We start from the raw sequence: 12,225 nt of genomic DNA on the forward strand, positions 1-12,225 counted from the left end.
CCCTCCAAGCCCAGCATCAGCCAGGCCTTCTCTATAGAAGGCTGTTCCCAGCCGCTGCCTCCAGAGTCTTCTGAAGGCTATTGATGTGAGGCGTTCAGAGCTCCAGGACTCTCGTGGGGTCACTGCCAGGTAAACCCAGTGAAAATCCACAGTCCCTCAAACCAAAGGTCGTATGGAACAGCAAGGCCGGCCACTTACTCTATGACAGGATGGCGGGGAGCTCATGGAACTGACTTAAACTCTGCTGAGAGTGAAAAACAGACCTGGCGTATGGCCGAGTCCCCTCCATCCTATAGTCAAACCGCACACCGAATCGTCAGAAGGCATAGCCGCCTGTTCGAGGCAGATCTGGAGACTTGAAATAAGAAAGTGGACAGAGAATAAGGGTGGGGAGCCTCGCCCAGCAGTGTCTGCAGGCTTTGAGAAGGAAAACAGCCCCATCTGAGGTCTCTGAACTGTGGCAGCCACACGCTGCACCTTGCCCAACATCATCACACCCTGTCCCTTTTGAAGTTGATCACGTGTCTGCAGTCCCCCGGTGTCACAGCTGGTCACAGCTGTGCCAGTCGCTCTGTCATCGACTGACCCAGTTTTTGATGCTTATGTTTTAACAAGGTCTGGCTGGAGTCTCAGGAGAGTGTGTTCCCCACACTAGGACGAGGGGAAAAATAACTCATTCCTAGAAGCATCCTTCCCCCACAACTCTGACTGAATTAACATTTGTTGACTGAGACGCCGGGATTGGGACTTTCAGAGTGCAGACACATTTAATGGCAAGTGCTCCTTTTTGAAAGGCACAGTCCCACCTTTGGAGACTGGAGGTCTCCTCGCAGCCCTGCACATAGGGGTCTAAGCCTGACCCTGACAACGGCCACCAGTTAGCACTTCTGAGGTGCAGGCACATGCTCCTTCCCTCCTCCTCTGCCTCACTGGGTTCTGGCAAGTAAGGTGTCAGCCCAACAAGAGGGAGGGCAGGTTCGTCGGCCTTGAACACTCAGAATGTCTCTCCTTTGTACTGGCACCTACCTTGCCACCAGTCTCGTTTCCCGTGAGTGCTCCCTAGGAGCAGAGTGAGTGCTGACGAACACCTGCTTAAATAGAGGTTTCTGCTCCCCCTCAGCTACTGCTCTCTCCCCTACTGTGGTAAGGTTGCACAGATCTCACTGCCCCTGTAGTTCCTGGTCCTCATAGCACGTGTCATTGGTCCTCACAGGACCCAGACTGTGGTTCTCCTAGTATCAAACCCTGGCTCTCACAGTAGCAAGACTCTGGTGTTTACACTGTCCAGTCCCTGGTGCTCCCATCCCCTCTTGTTTATGTACTGTTTAGGTCTAATGCCATGCTACAACTCAAGGGGTAGGCTGACACTTGTGAAATATGTAAGCATCTCCTTCCTCCTGCCCTCCCCCGCCTGTGTGTGTGTGTGTGTGTGTGTGTGTGTGTGTGTGCGCGCGTGCCCACACACGGGTAGGAGAAGTGACTTTAGAATTTCGTTTGGACTCCTTTTCATTCACCGGACTGAGCACCTACTATGAGCTACCACAATTCAGGGTGCTAAGGACCCTGCAGTGCAAAAAACTAGGGCCCACTTTGCTCTCTTCCCATTGAGGTGACGAGAGAGCGAAGGCCCCGGAAATTATCATAGAGCGGTAGCACCCAGAGTCTGCTTAGTAACACTTGAGGCTGGGTGTTTGCAGGACCTGTGGTGGTAGAACCTGGCTTGGAGGACTTGCTGGGTCTTTCAGACCCAAGGTCGAATGGAGCCAGTCTAGAGCTGCCTCCTGGGTTCTCCAGGTCTTCCCTGCCCTCCATTATGGGATGGGCCTGGCACAGTGGCAGGCTGGGAAAGCAAACACCTGTTCCCTCTGCCGGTGCTTGACCTCTCTGCTCTCTGGCCCTGATCACTTGGCAGACACTGTGACATTGACTGTCCTTGCCTCTCACCTTGGACTTGGCTTCCAGCATCGTGAATCCAGTGTCAGCAGCTGACACCATGCAGACAACGTTGCTGACACCTCCTCAGGAAATGCTGTGCTTCTAAAGATACCCCTGTCCCTGAGCATTACCAGCGAGTTCACACCTAACCCGACAAAAAATCAGAGCAGAGTATAGGAGATGGGAGCTGAGTCTGCCAAACCCAGTCCCCATGTTCTGAGAAAAAAAGCTGGACCACACTCAAAGAGACCAGGGGACTGCCAGTGACAGGAACGGGTAGAATTCAGGCCACTTGCTCCAAGGCCATTTCCTCCTGCTCCACCACACACCCATTTAAATAGATTCTGCTGCCTTTAAAACACACACACACACACACACACACACACACATGTGCACACACACACTCTCTCACACACACATACATGCATTCACACATACACGCACACACACACACTCTTACATACACGTGCACACAAACATGTACACACTCACTCTCACACACACTCACACACACTCACACACACGTGCATGACTGCACACACATGTGCACACACTCTCACACACATGCATTCACACATACATGCACACACACACTCTTACATACACATGCATACAAACATGTACATACTCACACACACACTCACACATACACACTCACACACACATACACACACTCGCACAAACACACATGCACATACACTCTTATTACATACACATGCACACAAACATGCACACACACACTCACACACACACTCTCACAAACACACACACATGTGCGCACACAGACTCACACAATGCATTCACACATACATGCACACACACACTCTTACATACATGTGCACACAAACATGTATACACTCACTCTCACACACACACTCACACACACTCTCGCACAAACACTCACACACACACCACTTGGCTTTCACGACGGGGATCAGTGATTATGTACAGATTTTGTGATTTGGAGAGGGATGATCCCAGTTTACCAGGCAAGAGGCGGGACTGACAATTCACCCTGCCAAGATGTCCGCATTTCTCAGGCCAGCTTCTTCCAGTTGCTATGTACGACAAACATGCCCTAATCATCTCGATTTCTTTAGAGCAGTAAGATCACAGAACCTCAGTTTCCTGACACTCTGGTCCTCAAAAGGACCCTCACCCTTTTAGACCCAAAGGCATTATTTAAACCTCATGGGACATGCAGAAAACACTTGAAGCTCGGACTCAAGGGACAAGCTCCTCAGCCCTGGCTGTGTCTGGTGAGAACTGAACTCTCTTCCTTTTCCTAACACTCCAGGGCTTTGTTAATTATCCAGTTAAGCCCATTTTTCAATAACTATTCGAAAAGGCATCTAATTTCATGGCGCATTTTTAGAATGTTTCCTTATGGGGCTAAAAGGATGACTCAGCAGTTAAAAGCACTGGCTACTCTTCCAGAGGACCCGGGTTCAATTCCCAGCCCCAATATGGTACCTCATGACTCCAGTCCTGGAGAATTCTACATCTCTTCTGTATTACCCTAGCACCGGGCACATAGTACACAATCATACAAGCAAGAAAAAAGAAAACACTCATGCACAAGGAATCAATTTTAAAACAACAACAAAATATTTCCTTATTTGTTGACATCTTGAGATTTTTTTTTCCCCCATGAAGGAAAGGGAAGATTGTCAGTCAGGTCAGTCATGTTACAAGTAGGTTTGTGAAATGCAGGCGGAAGCGTCTCCTCTAACTTTTCCTCAGAGCTCCTTTTCTTAGTCTAAGGCTGGCACCCATCGGACCCCTCTGTAACTCCAAGTCATCTGGTCCGCCTGTGCACTTGAACAAAGTCCCCGAAGGCAGCGTTCTGCACAGGACTCAGGAGCGGGGCCCAAGTGGGCCATAGGACACTTCTGTCCTGCTCTGCCTGCGACTGCTGTGTGGACTTCTGCCAGTCAGTGTCACCAAACCTCACCCATGTCCATGCCTAAAACATATAGGTTGCATAAGGAAGAAAGAGTTCAGGCAATCCAGCACATGATAAGTGAGGCCAAGGTAGGGTACACCCGGAGTCCTTTAAAGGCCATTGCCACTGGCTTTATAATCTGATGTGTAGTGTGTGTGTGTGTGTGTGTTTGTGTGTGTGTGTGTGTGTGTGTGTGTGTGTGTGTGTATACCAGAGGTCACTGAGTGTGTTTCTCCATCCCTGTCCTCCCATGTTTGGAGACAGAGTCCCTCCATGAACAAGAGACTCGCGGCCTCAGCAGGACTGTCTAGCTGGCGAGCGTTAGGGAACACTGGCGTCTTTGTCTTCCCAGCTTTGGGATTACAAGTTTGCAGCATCACGCATCACTTTTTCAGTGGGTTCTGGGACTCCACACTCAGACTCTCATGCTTGGGCAGTAAGCCCTCTACTCCCTGAGCTGTGAGCAGACGTCTTTATCATTCTGTCACATCTTAGGAAGACTAGCTCACAAATAAATTGCATGCCTTTGTGAAAAGGAAGGGCTCTTAGGAGACGGGTTAAGCCATTTCTCCAAGGTCACCATGGGTTGACGGCTTCTTATTGCATTCTTTTCCCTGATTATGATCTGAAAGGCTCTGGAAAGTTCCAGAGAGTCCTAGAAGGAAGTTATTCAGTAAAATACCACCTATGCCTGTAGGGACATGGCACCCATCAGGAGATGGGCTCCAAGCCAGGTCTCCCATGAGACTCTGATGACGTCACGGCGTGGCATAGACCAACAACTCCGGGATGCTGTCATCTTGTTTCAGAGAAGGCAAGTCTGTGTTCAGCACAGCCCAAACTCTAGGTCACCTGAGGTCACCTGCAAACTGTGACCAGTGCATGAGCCAGCTCCATAAGTCACGATAAGAGGCTGAGCTGGAGGAAGGCAAGTACCACAGACAAACATAGCTCTCTTGGCTGTCACTGATACACCATGCCCGGGGTGTGTATGGCTTCAGTAATTAGCACGTTGTGCTTCAGTCGTGCCAGACTTGTCATAGATATAGTGTGACTACCGACCATTTTGAGAGGGAGATGATAGAAGATAAAGTTGGAGTCGGCACGGAGGGGAGATCCCGTACCAGGGCCTCATTCATGTCCTCGTGCCTGCATTCATTACCGGCACTCCATGGCACCACCAGGAAATGGAGCGTGCCACCTGGGCGCTCCTTACAGATAAGGAGTAACTGGCACCAAGTCCCCAAAGCATGTCAGGGTGCTGCCCTAGCTTGTCGGTTCCTAGAGCCCGGGGTGTTTCCTCTCCAGTACCATCCCAACCGGGGTGGGGCATCTGTGCAGTGCATGCTTGGGATGCAAAGCATACCTGTGACCCGGCCTCACGGAAGCCAGCAGGGTGGGACATTTCTTCCTCATGGCCAGTTCAGACAGTCATGACTTAGGAACTATCCGAGATGGCATGGGAAGGGCGCACAACTGCAGATACCTGGGTGACTCGTCCTTCCCAGGAGTCAGGCCCCCAGGGGTGTGCTGCCCCAGCCTGTTTGATCTCACAGACCTAGCAGCTTCCTGGTGACCCTGTTATTTTCCCTTGGAGAGTTCCATATCTTCCCGTGGAAGCCCCAAGGCCCGGAATCCTTTCTAACCTTATAGATACAGGTACAGAAATCTCAAGCCGGAGTCGTCCGTGGAGGGGTCTCAGGAAGTGAAGCAAGCACGTGTTTGCCACACAATCATGAGAGCCTGAGTTCTGTCTCCAGAGCCCATGCGTAGGTGGTGTGCACTTGTAATCCCAGCACTGAGGAGGTGGAGAGAGGCAGATCTCTAGGGCTCTTGGAAGAGTCAGACCAACCTAATCCCTGAGCCCTAGGTCCTAGGGAGAGACCTGGTTTCCAAAAACAAGGTGGAGAATGCCTGAGGAATAATGTCTGAAGTTGACCTCTGACCTACACACACACACACACACACACACACACACACACACGGATGCATGAACATGCACACACACACATACACACATTTACACACACTCCTGCCTGTGCATGTGTGCACATATACACATAGCCCTGTAGCTGACCTTGCAGCCTGAGCTGGAGGGAACTGGCAGTGCGGTCTCTAGCAAGCTCTGTACTGTGAAGGACGTCCTGAGAGCGAGCCTGCAGCCTCAGGACCAGAAGTCTGCTGATTCACTCTGGTGATACTTCACCAGAATCAGCTGATGCTCTCAAGTGATAAACTCAAGGGGTGGAAGGAAACCAGGTTTCCACAGATTCCATTTTTCTGCAGTTCTGGAACATTCCTCTAAAGTGAATTTTAACAACCTTCAGACAGCGTTCTGTGCTGTAGACATACTTAAACCCAACAAGTCTCAAAAAGACAGACGAGCAGTAAGCAGATGGATGTATTCCCTGACACTCCTGGGTCCAGAAGGAGAGACCCAGAAGAGAAGCCATCACTGAGACATATCCTTGGCTGGGAGGATGTGGGCAAAGGACGGAAGGGAGCCACATAGGAAGCAGCTTGGACCCAAGTGCACGCGCGCGCGCGCGCGCGCGCACACACACACACACACACACACACACACACACACAGAGAGAGAGAGAGAGAGAGAGAGAGAGAGAGAGAGAGAGAGAGAGAGAAACAGAGACAGAGACAGAGAGAGACTCTGAGTCTGTGCAGGACAATGGGGGAGGGCTAGAACCAGCCAGAGGCAGGAAGAGGACCTGCCCTGTCTGCTGTTTCCCAGTGATAAGCAGTGTCACTCTGCTGTGGAGGAGACCACAGTTCAAAGAGCCAGAGACGGGGTAGGTAAGGAGGAAGACTCAGGAACAGAAGAGACGATTGTTCCTACAAGGTAGAGGTGCTGGGACAGGGACACAGGCCTCTTAGCCCTTAATGAATGCAGGTTCCTGACTCTTACAAGACTGAGGTGTGGTGTGTGTACCAGACTGGATGGGGTGCTCATGAGCCAACAGCCAGCTGCTACTTCTTGGTTAAAGTAAGTTAACCTTACAAAGTTCGCCTCTCCTGGAACTGTGAATCAGTCAGTCCATCGTGTGTGTGTGTGTGAGTGTGTGTGTGTGTGTGTGAGTGTGTGTGTGTGTGTGTGAGTCCATGTGCTAGGAGTGTATATAGATTATGTCTGTATGTGTCTGTGTGTATATATATACATTCATGTCTTTGTGTATGTATATGCATCTGTGTGAATTTATGTCTATGTACATGTGGTACATGTGCATGTCTGACTGTATGTCTGTGTGTGTGCATGAATGCATGCACGTGCTGTCTAGCTGTCTTTTTGGTGATGCTGCTTTGCTAGCTGTTTCTGTGCTCCAAGCACAGGATGTTACAAGAATGTTGGTGACGGAGCAATGATTTCATGGGTGCTGACAAGAGTGGGAAGCAGAGGAGAGAGATGAGACACAGAAAGAAAGAGACAAAAACAGAACAAGACAGGCTCAGAGGGGACACCAAGGACTAGGCCTGGCCACTCAGCATATGTCCCCTTGAGATCTTTTATTTCACCCATGCCCCCTGCTCTACTGGGTTCCTTCCCTGTTTTTCTTTAAAAATCAAGGAAGCAGCACCACCTGGGTCTCCCATGTGGAGCTGAGTCCACGTCCTGGGCGGGGCTTATTTTATCTGCTAAATGAGTCACCTGAGAAACTACCCCGCTTAGTCCAGGCCACAATGTCAGTCTACAGCCCTGAGGGTTCTTGAGGGGAATAGGAGTCTCTATAGGAGGTCATGGACCTGCTGAACCTGGCACGCAGGAACCCGGTACACAGGAAGAGTTCTTGCTGCAGAGTCTAACAGGAAGCCCCCTGTCCTGCAAAGGGAAGATGCTAGACTTCTGAAATGTCCCCTCTCCAACCTACATTTCCTTTAGTCATTTCTGGAACGCTAGTCTCTGTTTTTTGACTAAACTCTACCCATGTTTTCTTTAGAAGTCTTCTGACCCATGCAGTCTACACTCTGCTTTCCTTCAGTGGAATTCTAGATCGGCGTCTGTCTCCTCCTGAGACAATACCACAGCGTTCCCATGAGTATACGTCCCACCACCACCGCTAAGAACTGTCTCTAAGAACACGTGGTCGAGGGATAGGAAGCAGAGCAGTGAAGATATCTAAATCCACAAAGGCCAGCAGCCACGCATGGCTGGTGATAAAACTCACCAGCTGACTGTTGAGAATGTGGCTTCGGGGACTTGAAAAAAGCAGAGAAAGGAGCCCCTCTAGAGGGATTTAAGCAGAGAAAGGAGCCCCTCTAGAGGGATCTGAAGGTGTTGACAATGTTTACTCTCCCCTTCCTACTGGGGTAGCTTTATCAAATCCGTCTCGGTGGCCACGCTTTGGGGGAGAGCATCCTGTGCGTGCTACAGTCCACAAATACAGAAGGCTGGTTTATTTGGTGACTCATGGAGACACAGAACAAACGCTTTACAAGCACTTGCCGAAAACAGAGAGTCCCTTGCCAGGACATGATCACATGCAACGGCGAGGGATCCTGGGAAATGAGTGGACTCCACTTGGGCTGCTGTGTTGGGAGATAACCATAGGTGTGGTTCTCTGTCTCAAAGAATAAGGAAAGGGTGGGGGCTGGGAGAAGGTCCCTTCTATGCATACATAGCAAGAGTTATTATTCTCTCTCTCTCCCTCTCTTTCTCTATCCCAGTGTCTCTCTCTCCTTCCCTCTCTCTTTCCCTGTGTGTGTGTGTATGAGTGTGTGTCTGTCTCTCTCTGTCTCTGTGCGTGTCTGTCTCTCTGTCTCTGTGTATATCTGTCTGTCTCTCTCTCTCTCCCTCCCTCTCCCTCACTTTCTCTATCCCAGTGTCTCTCTCTCTCTCCCTCTCTCTCTCTCTCTCTCCCTCTCTCTCTCTCTCCCTGTGTGTGTGTATACATATATATTTATATATATACATATATATAATATTTATTGTGTGTGTGTGTGTGTGCCCATGCATGTGCACACGTGGCAGTCAGAGGACAGCTTTCAGGAACTATGTCTCTTCTTCTGCACAGTGAATCCCAGGGATGGAATTCTGCTCCTCCGTCTTGGCGGTCAGTGCCATTTACCCGCTGAGCTATCTTGATGGCCCCAGGATCTGTTCTGTAAAAACACTCACAAAAGCAGCTTCCTTGGGACTCCTAAGAGTGCCCTTTTGTATCACACATGGGGAAACTCCTTTCTGTAGAGCTGGACTGAAGTCTGTCTGCACTGCAACTCCTCAGCTCGACCAGAGCAATGAGAGAGAAAGTGTGAAATCCAAGCAAGGCAAAGGCTTGGGCCAGGCAGATTCAGACGTCTCAGACGCATGAGTCACGGTTTGTTGACCCTTTATCTGCATGCATCTGAGGAATCTGCCTTAAATGAGATAAAATATCAGATGAATTAACCCAGCTAGTCCTCAGAGCCGCCTTACATCTTCCTTTATACACCCTCACCACGACACCATCAGCGATACATGAAACTCTCGAAAGACACTTCCAGGTTTTGAGCCTGACATAAGTAGAAAGATCATCACTCCCTCATTCTCCTGAGCGTCACTTCCTGAGCCGTGCACTGGGATGGGGCTGGCAGGGCTAGCACTGTAAAGTTCCTCGGTTTCAAAGGTTTGCGGAAACGTGAGGCATGAAGCAGCATACTGTGGCGAAAAATAATCCCCAGAGCTCCATGGAAACGCCTATTTTGGGACCGCTTTCTTGAACATGAAGTCAAAAAAAAAAAAAGAAAGAAAGAAAGAAAGAAAGAAAGAAAGAAAGAAAAACACATTTTGCAACCAACAGCGTGTCATTTAATGACAGGAGAGAGAGAGAGAGAGAGAGAGAGAGAGAGAGAGAGAGAGAGAGAGAGAGAGCGCCAAAAGCACTTGAAATCTGTGAAAGAGTACAGCTGCCATTTATGTTCAGTGATGCACTGGACGCCTATCTCCTTCCGCATGTTCAAGTACACCCTACAAGTGCTAAGTCATGAGCCCTGATAAGCAGTGGACATAGCAATATACACGGACAGCTCCTGGCCATGGCTATCTGAGCAGCAACTATAGTGACTCTTTCACCGGATCAGCTTTCGGGAGGAAGGGAAGATGGCGTGGATGCCTGTCTGCTGTCTGTCTACTACTGTCTCTCATAAATATGCCTCGGTGAGGTGTGCACAGAGTGTGCTCTGCCACCATGATTACGTTAACCTCAGAGCGTTGAGGAGAGGGAACACAAACCCAAATGAATTGAGGAAGGCGATTGATTAAAAAGCAAGTTTGTTTATTCCTGTATAAGGGCTGTCTCTCCCTAAAGGCAGGGTTCACGAGATTAACGTCGGAAACGAGCAAGAGAAGGGCTTTTCTAGTTTGGGAGTAGGGGGCTTCCAAGTGGGATATTTGGCAGGCAAATAGGTGAAGTTACAGAAGCATAGCAAGTTGGTTATAACAAGGCAGTCAAACCAGGTAGTCATAAGAACCCTTTGAAACAAGGACGTAATTGTTGTTTTCTGGAAGAGACAGCACAGAACCACTTATAGTTAAGGCTACAGGTGAAGTATAACCCACTCCTTGCATATGACGGTTTGTATGTGCTTGGCCCAGGGAGTGGCCCTATTAGGAGGTGTGGCCTTGTTGGAGTAGGTGTGTCACTGTGGACATGGGTTTAAGACCCTCGCCCTAACTGCCTGGAAGTCAGTATTCTCTGAGCAGCCTTCAGATGAAGATGTAGAACTCTCCTTTAGAAAGTCTAAGCCCCTTGCAAAACACAGGTGGGAAATTTCTGAGGAGCCCAGTAATTGAGTCACTGGTGCCTTCTACAGATGGCCAGGGACTCCTCTCCAGCCGGCTCCTCTAGAGTGAATTTGGGGAGCACATAATTAGAAACCACGGTTAAGATTGGCCTTCTACCATATCGGGGTGACTATCCCCAAGAGTTTGTTGCAGGTTCCACTTGGCATCGGAGACAGTCTTAGGACAGACGCTATCCGAGACTGCCCAAAGCCCTGGGGGCTGAGGAGCTGACTAGTGTAGAAGAATGCCATAGTCTCGTGGCACGAGGATGTCTCCCTCAAACCCCTTCCTCTGCCTTATCCAGAGCGTCCTTAGTTATTCAGGGGCAGCCTGTGTATCCGCCTAACTTAACTGGGGGCAGACAGTTCTTCCTGCAGCATCTATGCTGCCACCATATTCTCTCTCTTGCTCCAATATTAGATTCACTGCAAAACTGAACCTAAAACAAGGCCGACTGCAGACACAGGCAGCTCTCCCCAGCTGCACTCTGTGGTAGCAGCTGCTGCTTTAAATTCCCAGTCCCTAAGCAGGACCTAAAAGCATGGGATTTAACAAGGTCAACTGTCTGTCATCCAGGGCCAGAAAACAAAGGACCTGCAAGCTTCCTTGTTACCGCACTCTAAGCAAGGACACAACCGGGGAGGACAAGCCTCAGGAGGCCCTGGACACCTGCGGTTACTTTGTGTCACTTGCCTTTCTTCTGCCTCTTCATCTGTCATACGCATAGGCTAGTCACATAGGACCAGCTTTATCAATTGTTGTTGTTGTTTTAAAGGCAGGTTGTTACAACGTAGCCCTGACTTTCCTGGAACTTGCTATGTAGACCTAGGCTGGCCTGAGGCTCTCAGAAGTTTACCTCAGCCTCCCCAGTACACTGTGTCTCCTCACTATAACTAAGTTTACTTACAAGTCTGGTTGTTGGTTTTGTTATCGCAGTAGCGGTTGTGTCTGGTACCCTTGGGATTTTTGAAATATTGGTGGAAATTGTCACCCCGGGTATCTGCATAGAGTCTCGCTACAAAGTATGATAAAGGGTGGGCTTGGTGGGACAGCTAAGCTTGAAGGGCCTGGATCAAACCAGTTCCCCTTTGTCCAGAATACATCAGTGTAGGGGAGGAGCTGATAACTAAAAATCTAGTTCCCTAATTGTCTCTTGATTGGGTCAATAAAGATGGCAGAAGCCAATCGCTGGGCAAAGAGAGTAAGGTGGGTTTTCCAGGTCCCAGGAGGGAGAGGAGAGGATGAGGAGAGAGTTGGGGATTCAGACCAGGCGTGGAGGGAGAGGAAGTAGCAGACATGTAACCTTTGCAGGTGACTGCCAAGACTAAGGAGGATGGGGCAAGAAATTCTTCACCCAACAGTTGTGTTATCTGGCTGGTTTTAAAATATTAAGGCTATCTGGTGTTTTTCCATCCACGGCGATAAGGGCACAGCCGAGGGACGGTCGTTAGCGGTTTGGTGGAGCCAATGATGGGAGCTGGAAGAGACGGCCATTGCCGGCACCAGGCAAGGAACAAGCATGGGTTTTTTAAAATTACAGACAACAACTTAGGTGGCCCCACAGTTTCAACTTGGG

The 12,225-nt window shown here is 49.7% G+C and overlaps 1 protein-coding gene across 16 annotated transcripts in view; it reads left to right on the forward strand.

Annotated features, from left to right (window-relative positions):
* The window catches only part of Mbp (myelin basic protein), a 110,656-nt gene that overhangs the window by 9,577 nt on the left and 88,854 nt on the right, over positions 1-12,225 (forward strand). For 5 of the 16 annotated variants that reach the window (XM_087592118.1, XM_087592120.1, XM_087592122.1 and 2 more), the window contains exon 1: positions 6,389-6,878. The exons of the other annotated variants lie outside the window; for them this stretch is intronic. The gene's annotated coding sequence lies outside the window, so the exon portion shown is untranslated. Of the gene's footprint in view, positions 1-6,388; positions 6,879-12,225 lie in introns of those variants that run through there. 16 annotated transcript variants of the gene reach the window in all.

The sequence above is a fragment of the Rattus norvegicus genome, chromosome 18 (assembly GCF_021556685.1).
Source record: "Rattus norvegicus strain SHRSP/BbbUtx chromosome 18, alternate assembly SHRSP_T2T, whole genome shotgun sequence".
In the NCBI taxonomy this organism is placed as follows: Eukaryota; Metazoa; Chordata; class Mammalia; order Rodentia; family Muridae; genus Rattus; species Rattus norvegicus.